At 47.0% G+C, this 13,017-nt stretch overlaps 1 protein-coding gene and 1 pseudogene across 1 annotated transcript in view; one reads left to right on the forward strand and one right to left on the reverse strand.

The window, feature by feature from the left end:
* Nucleotides 1-11,078, reverse strand: LOC140460920 (uncharacterized; annotated as a pseudogene).
* The window catches only part of LOC140460050 (uncharacterized), a 22,964-nt gene continuing 20,719 nt past the window's right edge, over nucleotides 10,773-13,017 (forward strand). The window contains exon 1 of the mRNA XM_072554456.1: nucleotides 10,773-10,947. The gene's annotated coding sequence lies outside the window, so the exon portion shown is untranslated. The remainder of the gene's footprint in view (nucleotides 10,948-13,017) is intronic.

Consider the following 13,017-nt stretch of genomic DNA (forward strand, 5'->3'; position numbering starts at 1 on the left):
TAAGTTCAGGTAATCTTTATTGTGACCCAACTTTGTTAAAGCTTCAGATCCTCCAGCAAAAAGGTGTAGAAAAAAGTAGCTGCTTTTTAAACAGCTCAAGGTCAAAGCACACATTCTCCTCGCCCCCCCCCCCCCCACCCCATCCCACCTCACTTTCTTTACTATTGGTCATCACCGAGTTGTCCCTTTGTAATTGGATCCTTGGTACAGCCGTAACCTGGAGGAAGTATTGCCTCACTCAGCAATTTCAACCCATATCCTGTCTTCTCGTAAGTTTCTCCCTGCTCATCTGCCAGGGGCTGAGTTGGGGGGGGGGGGTGCAGGCGGGGGGCAAGAGGGGAGGTGCTGGGCAGTGTAGTGTTAACCACACAGCTGTGGATCTGGAGTCACGTGTAGGATAGACCAGGTAAAGGATGCAGCTGGGTGACTGAATGAATCCTTTCCCACAATGGCAGTTTCCTTCCCTAAAAAAAAAGAGTATGCGTGAATCAGATGGGCCCCCCACCCTAAAAACGGTTTCATCATCAGATTCTGAACTCCAGATTTCTGACAGAATTCCAATTCCATGATCTGCCATGGCTGGATTCAAACTCAGGAGTCCCCAGAACTGGGTTGATAGTCCAGTCCCTAATGGCACTTAGTTGTTGCTCCTTCAATCACCCTGTGATGGCACGTGAACTCGTTGGTGCCTCCGCAGGTGGGAGGAGCGGGTGAAGGCCTTCCCACACTCTGTGCAGCCGAAGGGCTTCTCCCCAGTGTGGATCCGCTGGTGGGTCTGGAGGTTGGAGGAATCGCTGAACCCCTTCCTGCACTCAGGGCAGCTGAAGGGCCACTCCCCTGTGTGAACCCTCTGGTGTCTCAGCAGGATGGAGGAATTGCTGAAGGCCTTCCCGCACTCAGTGCAGGGGAATGGCCTCTCCCCCATATGGATCTGCCGGTGGGTCAGCAGAGTGGTGGAATTGCTGAAGGCCTTCCTGCACTCGGGGCAGCTGAAGGGCTTCTCCTCAGTGTGGAGACGCTGGTGCTTCCACAAGTTGCTCACCTGACTAAATCCCTTCCCACACATGGGGCAGCTGTAGGGCCTCTCCCCCGTGTGGACCCGGCAGGTCAGAGGAATGTCTGAACGTCTTCTTGCACTCGGAGCAAGAAAACGGCCTCTCACCAGTGTGGAGTCGCTTGTGGGTCTGCAGGTTGAAGGAATTGCTGAAGGCCTTCCCGCACTCGGGACACGGGAACGGCCTCTCCCCTGTATGGACCCGCTGGTGAGTCCGCAGGGCAGAGGCCTGGGTAAAGCTCTTCCCACACTCAGGGCAGCTGAAGGGCCTCTCTCTGGTGTGACTGCGCCGATGAGTCTCCAGGGCAGATGGGACACAGAAGCCTTTCCCACAGTCACCACACTTCCATGGTTTCTCCACAGGGCGGGATTCCTCAGATTTCTCCATGACCGAAGCTTCAGCCACACACAAATGCGTGTAGAGCCCCTTCGCACCGTGATTTCCTCTTAACAGGCAGTATAGCTGTTAGACGCTCCACACTCAGTGCACTGCAACAGTAAGTCTCTCATCCAGTCCCACTGATACTGGAAATGTACTCAAACAGAAACCAAAAAGCTTTGCTCCTTCTCACAGAATCACAGTCAAAAATCGTTGTGGTCCTGATGGATTGAGTGACCGTCAGACATCGACACCAAAGTGAGAACTGCTGACTCTGGAGAGTCACTGTCAAAAAGTACGGCACTGGAAAAGCTCAGCAGATCAGGCAGCATCCGAGGAGCAGAAGAGTTGACGTTACAGTTAATTTTGAAACTTCTGTCTTCAGATCTTCAAACGCTGTAAAAAGAGAATATAAAGTCATCACTTTCAGTTCTGCTTTCTGGTGAACATTCTTTTCTTTTATTATTCCACAAAACTGAAAGCGTCATCCCATTCTCTCTCTCTCTCCCCATCTGTTCTCAGTCCACTTTAACTAATTCTCCTGAAGGTGCTGATTCAGGATTTTACAGGTGCAGAAAAGCAAAAAGGTCAAGGCTTATCTGTCTGAAACTCCACCTGAAAGTTAATATCTTTCACATCATTGGCATAATGCTGAGAGTGAGCAGGTCTGATTTGGAAAGCAAAATAAAGTGTGCCACTTCAGGATGAGCCTACAATGCAGCTTCTTGAGGAACAACGTCAAGAAATGGTTAATGTCCCCAGGAAGGGGAGCATAATGAGACTTCAAGGTATTAACACAGACACCAGAGAGAGAAACTGAACATACAGACGTGACAAACATTGATGGAAAGCCAGAAACAGAGATATACACACAGAAACAGACACAGGCATTTCAGTCAAACTATTCTGTGCTGACCAGATATCCTAAATTAATCTAGTCACATTTGCCAGCACGTGTTCCCTGGCCCTCTGAACCCTTCGTTTTGATACACCCGTCCAGATCCCTTTTAAATGATGTAATTGTACCAGCCTCCACTACTTTCTCTGGCAGGTCATTCCATACACACATTCACACCCGCCCAAACCTTGTGAAAACGTTGCCTTCTTAGGTCTCTTTTAAATCTCCACGCCCCCTCCCCCGCCGCCCTCACCCGAAACCAATCACCCTCTAGTTCTGGACTCCCCCACCCAAAGGAAAAGACCATGTCTATTTACCCTATCCATGCTCCTGATGACTTTATAAAAGTCGATAAGGTTACCCCTAAGATACAGCCCCACCTTATCCTTCCGTCCCTCCTCACCCGGACAATTAAGACACATACCTGAGTTTGCTGAGTCTGCTCCCTCCCTGGATTCACTCCAGTTGCTGCCAGTGAACAGATTTTCTCCCTCTTAGATTGAACAGTTGCCCAGCGAAAGGGTTTTACTCTGAAACGAGCAGAGCCACTTCCGCGTTGTGACGTCATCGATGGGTCGATGCGGGAAAAGGAGAGACAGGAAGGGGAGGAGCGAACAGCGGGGAGGGGGCGGAGCAATAGGGCGGAGAGACGATTGGGGTCAGGGGCGGGGCGACTGGGTGGAGCCAGAGGCAATTTAGCATGGCCAATCCACCCTCACCCTTCACAGATTAACTACTCTCCGGGAATAACAGCTCTTCCTTAAATCTACTCCCCCTAATTTTATGGCCGAGTCTCATCCACCAGCAGAAACTACTAGACAAGGCAGGGAGATGGTGGGCGTGGGTCTGGATGGCATGCTCTTCAGAGGGGTTGAATGGCCAACTTCCACACTGTAGAGATTGAATGATTTATTGCAGTCGTGTTTGCCCCGGATCTCAGCGTGCAGAACCTCCCACCTTCCACCAAATCAAAAGACAAGTCCCCTCTGCCCTCTCGTATGTGTGTTATCTGTCTGCTTAATCGTTTCCAGTGAATACGGCCCAAACCCCGCTGCTGTCAGTAAACTTTAAAATGCTCAGGAAACAATGTAATATCTGCGTTACTGAAAACCGTAAGGTTTCTAATGATAACAGTGACTGATTCACTCCTTCTGATGTACAGCAGTGGAAATATAATGTTGGAGGCTGAAAGAAATGAGCAGTTTAAAACAAAAACCCTTCACTCAGCTCCCCACTCAGCACACTGTACTTACTGCCAGTAAACCTTAAAGCACTTCATCCCCACAGTGCAATGAATCCCCACTTTCCACTAAAATTCTGAATGTCTAGATTAGATTACTTTACAGTGTAGAAACAGGCCCTTCGGCCCAACGAGTCCACACCGCACCCGCCGAAGCGCAACCCACCCATACCCCTACATCTACCCCTTACCTAACACTAGGGGCAATTTAGCTTGGCCAATTCACCTGACCTGCACATCTTTGGAGTGTGGGAGGAAACTGGAGCACCCGGAGGAAATCCACGCAGACACGGGGAGAACGCGCAAACTCCACACAGAGAGTCGCCTGAGGTGGGAATTGAACCCAGATCTCTGGCGCTGTGAGGCAGCAGTGCTAACCACTGTGCCACCGTGCCGCCCACTACATCCCAGGGTACTGAAGGAGGTGGCTCCAGAAATCGTGGATGCGTTGGTGTTAATATTCCAGAGTTCGATAGATTCGGGATCAGTTCCTTCGGATTGGAGGGTGGCTAATGTTGTACCACTTTTTAAGAAAGGCGGGAGAGAGAAAACAGGAAATTATACAGCAGTTAGTCTGACCTCAGTGGTGGGAAAGATGCTGGAGTCTATTATAGGGGATGAAATTACGACACATCTGGATCGTAGTAACAGAATAGGTCAGAGTCAGCATGGATTTATGAAGGGGAAGTCATGCTTGACTAATCTTCTAGAATTTTTTGAGGATGTAACACTGAAGATGGATGAGGGAGATCCAGTAGATGTAGTGTACCTGGACTTTCAGAAAGCTTTTGATAAAGTTCCACATAGGAGGTTAGTGAGCAGAATTAGGGCACATGCTATTGGGGGAAAAGTACTAACTTGGATTGAAAGTTAGTTGGTTGGCTGACAGAAAACAAAGAGTAGTGATAAATGGCTCCATTTCGGAATGGCAGGCAGTGACCAGTGGGGTACCACAGGGACCAGTGCTGGGACCACAGCTTTTTACAATATATAATTAATGATATAGAAGATGGTATTAGTAATAACATTAGCAAATTTGCTGATGATACAAAGCTGGGTGGCAGGGGAATTGTGAGGAGGATGTTAGGCGATTACAGGGTGACCTGGACAGGTTAGGTGAGTAGTCAGATGCATGGCAGATGCAGTTTAATGTGTATAAATGTATGGTTATCCACTTTGGTGGCAAGAACAGGAAGCAGATTACTACCTAAATGGAATCAACTTAGGTAAAGGGGCAGTACAAAGAGATCTGGGTGTTCTTGTACACCAGTCAATGAAGGTAAGCATGCAGGTACAGCAGGTAGTGAAGAAGGCTAATAGCATGCTGGCCTTCATAACAAGAGGGATTGAGTATAGAAGCAAAGAGGTGCTTCTGCAGCTGTACAGGGCCCTGGTGAGACCACACCTGGAGTATTGTGTGCAGTTCTGGTCTCTAAATTTGAGGAAAAACATTCTGGCTATTGAGTGAGTGCAGCGTAGGTTCACGAGGTCAATTCCTTGGATGGCGGGACTACCTTACGCTGAAAGATTGGAGCGACTGGGCTTGTATACCCTTGAGTTTAGAAGGGATCTGATTGAGACATATAAGATTATGAAAGGATTGGACACTCTGGCAGCAGGAAACATGTTTCCGCTGATGGGTGAGTGCCGAACCAGAGGACACAGCTTAAAAATACAGGGTAGACCATTTAGGACAGAGATGAGGAGAAACGTCTTCACCCAGAGAGTGGTGGCTGTGTGGAATGCTCTGCCCCAGAGGGCAGTGGAGGCCCAGTCTCTGGATTCATTTAAGAAAGAGTTGGATAGAGCTCTCAAGGATAGTGGAATCAAGGTTTATGGAGTGAAGGCAGGATCAGTATACTGATTAAAGATGATCAATCATGATCATATTGAAAGGTGGTGCAGGCTCGAAGGGCAGAATGGCCTACTCCTGCACCTATTGTCTATTGCTCCCAGTAAGAGCAAAACATCTTTGAAAGATGCTCTGAAAGTGCTCTGACTCTACTGCTTTCAGCAAAGCTGATTAGAGTTATAAAGCATGAAAACAGACCCTTCAGCCCAGCTTGTCATGCCAACCAAATATTTTAAATTAACCTAGTCGCATTTGGCCCATATCCCTCTAAATCCTTCCTATTCATGTACCTATCCAGATGCCTTTTAAATGTTGTCATTATCTGGTAGTTTGTTACACACGTGCCCCATCCTCTGCACGAAAACCTTGCCGGTCACGTCCCTTTTAAAACATTCCCCTCTCACCTCAAAAATATGCCCTCTAGATTTGGACTCCCCTACCCTGGGGAAAAGTGCTTGGGTGTTTACCCTATCCATGCCCCTCATAAACATCTATAAGATCACCCCATAGCCTCCAATTCTCCAGGGAAAATATCCCTGGTCACTTCAGCCTCTCACTATAGGTCACAAGCATGGCAACAGCCTTGTATATCTTCTCCAATCAATTCCAAAGTTTCACAACCTCTTTGCTACAGCAGGGAGACCAGAACTGAACACAGTATTCCAAAAGTGGCCTAAACAATGTCTTATACAGCTGCAAAATGCAGCACCTCTCATTTCTCGAAATTAAACTCCATCTGCCACTCCTCGGCCCATTGGCCCACCTGAACAAATCTAATTTATAATGAACTCTCTTTCCTCTCTTATTCCCTAGAAGCTGAAAATCTCTATCCCACATACTCTCTTTCCATTTGCTGAACCTAATCCCTGCTGTAACTCATCCTGAAGGGTCTGCTTCATGCTGACTAACAGGCCCACACTCAGGAGAGATCTAATTGAAACACAGAATACTGAATGGCCTGGATACAGTGGACGTTGGGAAGATGTTTCCGTTGGTAGGAGAGACTTGGACCCGAGGGCACAGCCTCAGAGTAAAGGGAAGGCCTTTTAGAACATAGATAAACATAAAACTCTTCAGCCAGATAGTGGTGAATCTATGGAATTCATTGCCATAGAAGGTTGCAGAGGCTAGGTCACTGAGTATATTTAAGACTGAGACATATGATCTTGAGTACCAAGGGGATCGAGGGTTATGGAGAGAAAGCAAGAGAATGGGATTGAGAAACCTATGAGGCCACAATTGAATGGTATGAGCAGGCTTGATGGGCTGAATGGCCTACTCTCTGCTCCTATGTCTTATAGTCTCTTGCTGTCCTGGACACAGAGTGAGAACTGGGAACAGAAGTCGGCCATTTGGTTTTTAGAGCCTGCATAAGCATTGAACAGATCATAACTGGATATGAATCGAACTACATCGAAGTGGATAGGCTGGGACTTTTTCACTGGAGCACAGCAGGCTGCGAGGTGACCTTATAGAGGTTTATAAAAGCATGAAGGATATAGACGAGGTGAACGGCGGGTCTTCTTTCTCGAGGGTGGTTTCAAGATTAGGGAGCAAAGTTTGACAGTGAGTGAAGAAAGATTTTAAAAAGACATGAGGGGCACCAGTTTGTTTTAAAAAAACACAGAGCGTGGTTTGTGTGTGGAATAAATGTCCAGAGGAAGGATGCAGGTACCGTAACAAAGTTTTAAAGAAATTTGGACAAATACATGAATAGGAAATGTTTGGAGGGATATGGGCCAAACACAGGCAGCTGGGACTAATTTAGTTTGAAAACATAGTCAGCATGGACTAGTTGGACTGAAACTGTTCTAAAACCATTTCCTTGCCTTCCCCCATAAACATCCACTTATTTGTTGTTCAAAAATCAGACAAACTCAGCCTTGAATACATTCAATGACCCCCTAACTGCAGGAAGACATCCCACTTCTGAACTCAATTCCTCTTGTAAAAATACCACTTGCCTTGCTGATTGCTTGCTGCACCTTTCTGACAACTGGTATTGACTGGTTTCAATTACATTCACACATCATTCCTGATGAAGGGCTCATGCCCAAAACGTCAACTCTCCTACTCCTTGAATGCTGCCTGACCTGCTGTGCTTTTCCAGTGCCACACTTTTCAAATCTGATTTCCAGCATCTGCAGTCCTCACTTTCTCCTCATCCCAATACATCTCCATTTAAACAATACACCTCCTCTCTGCTTTTTTTTTCACAGCAGAGGCTATAATTTTACATTGTGGTACTGCATTTGCCATGTGTTAGCCAATTGTGGACTTCTCTACATCGGGGAGACTTGGAGAACCCATCGTGCCTGGGCCCGCAGAGGCCGACCAGACCTCCCAGTCACCAGCCATTTTAATTCCCCTTCCCACTCCCTTTCTGACATAACCATCTTTGGCCTCCTCCCTTACCACAATGAATCAAACTGCAAATTGGAGGAACAACATCTCATCTTCCGCCCGGACTGTGTAGAGTTGGGAGGACTCAACATTGGGGAACTCAATTTCAAATAAGCTCCCTATCTTTCTCGCTTCTCCTCCTCCCTGCCATCAACCAGATTCCTTCCTCTCATTGATGGGGGCTAGAGGGTGGGGCTGGGGAGAACAGAAAGAGAATGGACGGGGGCTGGGAGAATAGAGAGAATGGACGGGGGCTGGGTGGAGCTGTGGAGAACAGAGAGAGAGAATGGACAGGGGAGCAGAGGGTGAGGGAGAGGAGAAGGACTTGGTGGTGGGAGAGAAAGGCCTGCAGGGTAGAGCATGGGGGACCCAGAGAATGGGGGGGAAGGGTCTGAGAGGGAGAATGTGGGGCTAGAGTGTTGGGGGGGGGGGGCAGGAGAGAGAATGGTGTGGGGTGCAGAATGTGAGGAGAGACAGAGAATGGACGGGGGCCGAGGATGGATGGAGAGAGAGAATGAGTGGCAAGGAATGGGTGGGGGCGGTGGGAGAATGAGCAGCAGAGAGTTGGTGGAGAGAGAGAATAGACAGGGAACAGAGAGATGGAGAGCGGAGGGTGAGGGGAGAGAGGGAGGATAGATGGGGTCAGAGGGCGGGGAGAGGGAAATGCACATGGGGCACTTTGGGTGGCAGGGTGGAAATGGACAGGAGGAGCTGTGGATGGACAGGGGGTGCTGGGGGGGGGGCGGTGACGGAAAGGAGGTGCTGTGGGTAGCAAGAAGGGAATAGGTGACCTCAAGGACGATCTTTTTATGCAGAGGGTGGTGTGTGTGTGTGTGTGTGTGTGTGTGTGTGTGTGTGTGTGTGTGTGTGTGTGTGTGTGTGTGTGTGTGTGTGTGTGTGTGTGTGTGTGTGTGTGTGTGTGTGACAAGCTGCCAGGGAAGTGGTGGAGATGGGTACAATTACAATATTTAAAAGGCATCTGGCAGGGATATGGGCCAAAGGCTGGAGCTTGGGATTGGGTCAGCTTGGACATCTGGTCAGCATGGATGATTTCAACCAAAGGGTCTGTTTCCGTGCAGTGTGTCTCTAGATGTCTATAACTCTATGATTGAAACCAGATCGTTTTACTGATAATCTTCCTGCTGGACTTTTGTAGTGCACCCAGTTTCAGGAGATTTGTGGTGGGTATAAGTGGCACATGTCTCCCATCATGGGAATTCTGGAAAATATAAAGGGGCTGTTAAAAGTACTTCAACTTTGGGAACACTGGGTCTTGTGGAAGCAGGGCATTTGACAAACCTTTTCAGAGAAATTCTCTCCAACTGGTGGACTATAGACAGTTTTCCCAAGGAACATTACACAGATATTAAGAATGTTACTTTCTGTAAAACATTTTCCTGAAAATTGCAGAAGAATTCAACTTGCTAATGTGAAACAAATGTTGGAGAGAAAGGAACCTGCCAAGATCAAAAGGCTGATGAATGTCAACTCTTATCAGATTGTTTCGAGAACAGAAAAACCTGCACTGGAGACACCTGAAGAGGGTTGTCTCATACCTATTCCTTCAATTAGTTTTGTATGTCTTAATTATTAAGTCATACCTAGCACATGGAAAGATGGCTATGGTTTGTGGAGGTCAGTCATCTCGGCTTCAGGACATCTCTGCAGGAGTTCATATGCCAAACCATCTTCATCAATGACCTTCCTCCATCATAAGTTCAGAAGTGGAGATGTTGCAATAATTGCAGATGTTCAGCACTATAAACAACTCCTCATAAACTGAAGCAGTTCAGTTTGAAATGCTACAAGATCTTAACCATATCCAATGGGCTGATGAGTGGCAAGTAACATGAATGCCATGCAAATGTCACACAATGACTCATCCCCAAAAGAAATAATCTGACCACTGACCTGTGATATCAACAATGTTACTGTCACTAAATACCTCACGATCAACATCCTTGGGGTTTACCATTGAACAGAAACTCAACGTGATGAACCATATATACACAGTGGCTACAAGAGCAGGTCAGAGGCCAGAAATACTGCAGTGAGTAACTCACCTCCTGACTCTCCAAAACGTGTTCCAATTTCTACAAGCCACAAGTCAGCAGTGTAATGGAATACTCCCCACTAGCTTGGATGGGTTGCAGCTTCAACTGTATTTGAAACGCATCAAACCATCCAGGTCAATGTTGCCTGCTTGATTGGTACCTTATCCACTGTTCAGAAGCAGTAGTGTGTAGTATCTGCAAGACGTACCGCAAAAATTTACCAAAGCACCTTACAAATTGCCTTTCAAACGAACAACCACTTCCATCTAGAAGGACCAGGAAAACAAATACATGGGAACATAACCTCTTGCAAGTACCCCTCCAAGCCACTCACCATCTTGACTTGGAAATGTATTACTGTTCCTTCAGTGTCACTGGTCCAAATCCTGGAATTCCTTCCCTCAAGACATTGTGGGTCACCGTACAGGATGTGGACTGCAAAGGTTCAAGAAGGCAGCTCACCATCACATTCTCAAGGAGATCCAAATGCTGGCCAGCCAGCGACGCCCATGTACCAGAAATAGATTTTAATAAATTATTAAAACAGCGGGTTGGAATCTGCAAACTAAAGAAAATCGACGTTAAGAAGGGTCAGATGGAGAGCATTGATTCGGTGCTTATTTGAGAACAGATAAAGAGTGATTATACTGACACTGATTTGGAACTAGAGTTTAGAGTTAAACACCTGTAGTGTTGCACTCAATGCATAAATCTAAAATCGCTGAAAGATTTGCCCCTGACGTGTACTTCATTAACACATGAATAGGACAATTAAGAAGGCATATGGGATACTGGATTTCATGACATTAATGGCGCCTTCATTTCCCACGATCCCATGCGATCGAGAAACCTTGCTATGGGGCCCTGGCAGTGCGCATGCGTGCCGTGAGTGTGAGCGAAATGGCGCCGGCGGCTGAAGGAACAAGAACAGAAATCGCTGGAAACGCTGAGCAGGTCCGGCAGCGCCTGTCGAGAGAAATCGAGGAGGTGTTTCGGGTCCAGTGATCCTTCTTCAGAACAGGAACAGGTTTCGTAAACATCCCGGGGAGAGGAGACAGTGGGACAGGGTAGGATTGGGAACCGCGGGAGGAGGGAGACTGGGGAGTTTATAAACTCCTCGGGGGAGGCCTGAGGCCGTGAATAAAACCTCCCCAGGCCCACTTCACCACCGGAGGAGCTCTCGTGTTGCCCGGGCAACAGGGCGCCATCATTGTAAGGATAAGGCGCATGTTGACTTGGGGCGGGGAGCGCGGGCGGCCATCTTGGTGAGGGCACCATCAGTCGTCATTTCCGGGAGAGAAATGACAGTTGGTGTCATTCAACTAGAATTTCCTCATTTCACTCTGAGACCTGTCCCTGAGCTTGGTCTGTGTGTCCTTCAGACAGGAAAAGGGAGTGGGAGGGAGGGAGAGAGATCTAGAATGACACGAAGGCAGACTGTGAATTTGAGGTGAATGAATCTGATCATTTGTGGCGCTGGGTACTTCCAAGATCGCAGTGACCAGGAGAGCATTGATGTGTTGATGTTATTTTCAGTTTGTAGACTGGGAAAAGAGAACGTCAGGAGTGGAGGAAAGACATGATGAAGATAGATTTGAAATTCAATACAGGAGAGGGTTAACTTGAGCCAGCACCGGCCCATATCCCTCCGAACCCTTCCTATTCATATACCCATCCAGATGCCTTTTAAATGTTGGAAGTACACTAGCTTCCTCCACTTCCTCCAGCAGCTCATTCCATACACCTACCACTCTCTGCATGAAAAAGTTGCCCCTTAGGTCTCTTTTAAATCTTTTCCCTCTCATCCTAAACCTATGTTCTGTAGTTATCGACTCGCCCACCCCAGAGAGAAGACTTTGTCTATTTATTCTATCCGTGCACCTCATCATTTTATAAACCTTTATAAAGTCACCCCTTACTGTTCGACTCTCCACGGAAAACCGCCAGACTGTTAACTTCTCCCTATAGCTCAAATCCCTCAACCCTGGCATCATCCTTGTAAATCTTTTCTGAACCCTTTCAAGGTTCATACATCCTTCTGATAGGAAGGAGACCAGAATTGCATGCAATATTCCAAAAGTGACTGAACCAATGTCACGTACAGCTGCAACATGACCTCCCAACTCCTGTATCAATATTCTGACTGATAAAGGAAAGCATACCAAACACATTCTTCACTATCCTATCTATCTGCAACTCTACTTTCAAGGAGCTATGAACCTGCACTCCAAGGTCACTTTGTTCAGCAACACTCCGTAGGACCTTACCATTAAATAGTTCTGCTAAGATCAGCCCAAGATTTGCCAATTGCATGACCTCGGACCATAGTTTGGGGTGTGGGTTACCAGCACCGGGATTTGTAAACTTTTAATCCCATCAATTGCCCCAACACCATTTCCCCACAACTACTCATTTCCTTCAGTTCTGCTCTCAGTGGACCATGTGTTCCCCAACATTTTGGGGATGTTACCTGTGTCCTCCTTTGTGATGATAGAAGCAACATATGTGGGTAATTGGTCTGCCATCTCTTTGTTCCACATGAGAACTTTGCCTGTTCTAGTTGTTATTGTTTTCTCTAATTTTTTTTTATCTTCACATACCCATTTTCCCCTTTTGATCAATCCTTTTGTTGAAACCTGAACTGCTCCCAGTCTTCAGATCTGGTACTTTATTTTTAGCCAATTTGTACACCATTCCTTTGGATCTCATCCTATCCATCATGTCCCTTGTTAGCCCGTGGCTGTGCCACCTTCTGTGTTTTATTTTTTCAGAAAGGAATGGACAACTGTTGCAGATCCTCCAGGTGCTCTTTAAATGTTTGTCATTTCTTTCAATCATGTTCCCTCATTTGTTGTGGCCTGTTTGTGCCTCTGCCATTGTAATTTCCTTGCTTTAGATATAAGTCCCCAGTCTCAGAATCACCTCCGTTCCTCTCCATTTTAATGGAAAGTTCTCTCACTTGGTTCTTCACTCTTCTGCAAGAGACCTCTTACAGCTACAATGCCAATTATTCCCTTCTCATGAAGAAATTAATATTTTGGAATTAAATTGCCATTGTTCAGCAGAACCATAGCCACTTTTGGAATGTTGTGTGCTGTTCTGGTCTCAGTCCTATCAGAAGGATGTTGTGAAACTTG

The sequence above is a fragment of the Chiloscyllium punctatum genome, chromosome 36 (assembly GCF_047496795.1).
Source record: "Chiloscyllium punctatum isolate Juve2018m chromosome 36, sChiPun1.3, whole genome shotgun sequence".
NCBI classification, from domain to species: Eukaryota; Metazoa; Chordata; class Chondrichthyes; order Orectolobiformes; family Hemiscylliidae; genus Chiloscyllium; species Chiloscyllium punctatum.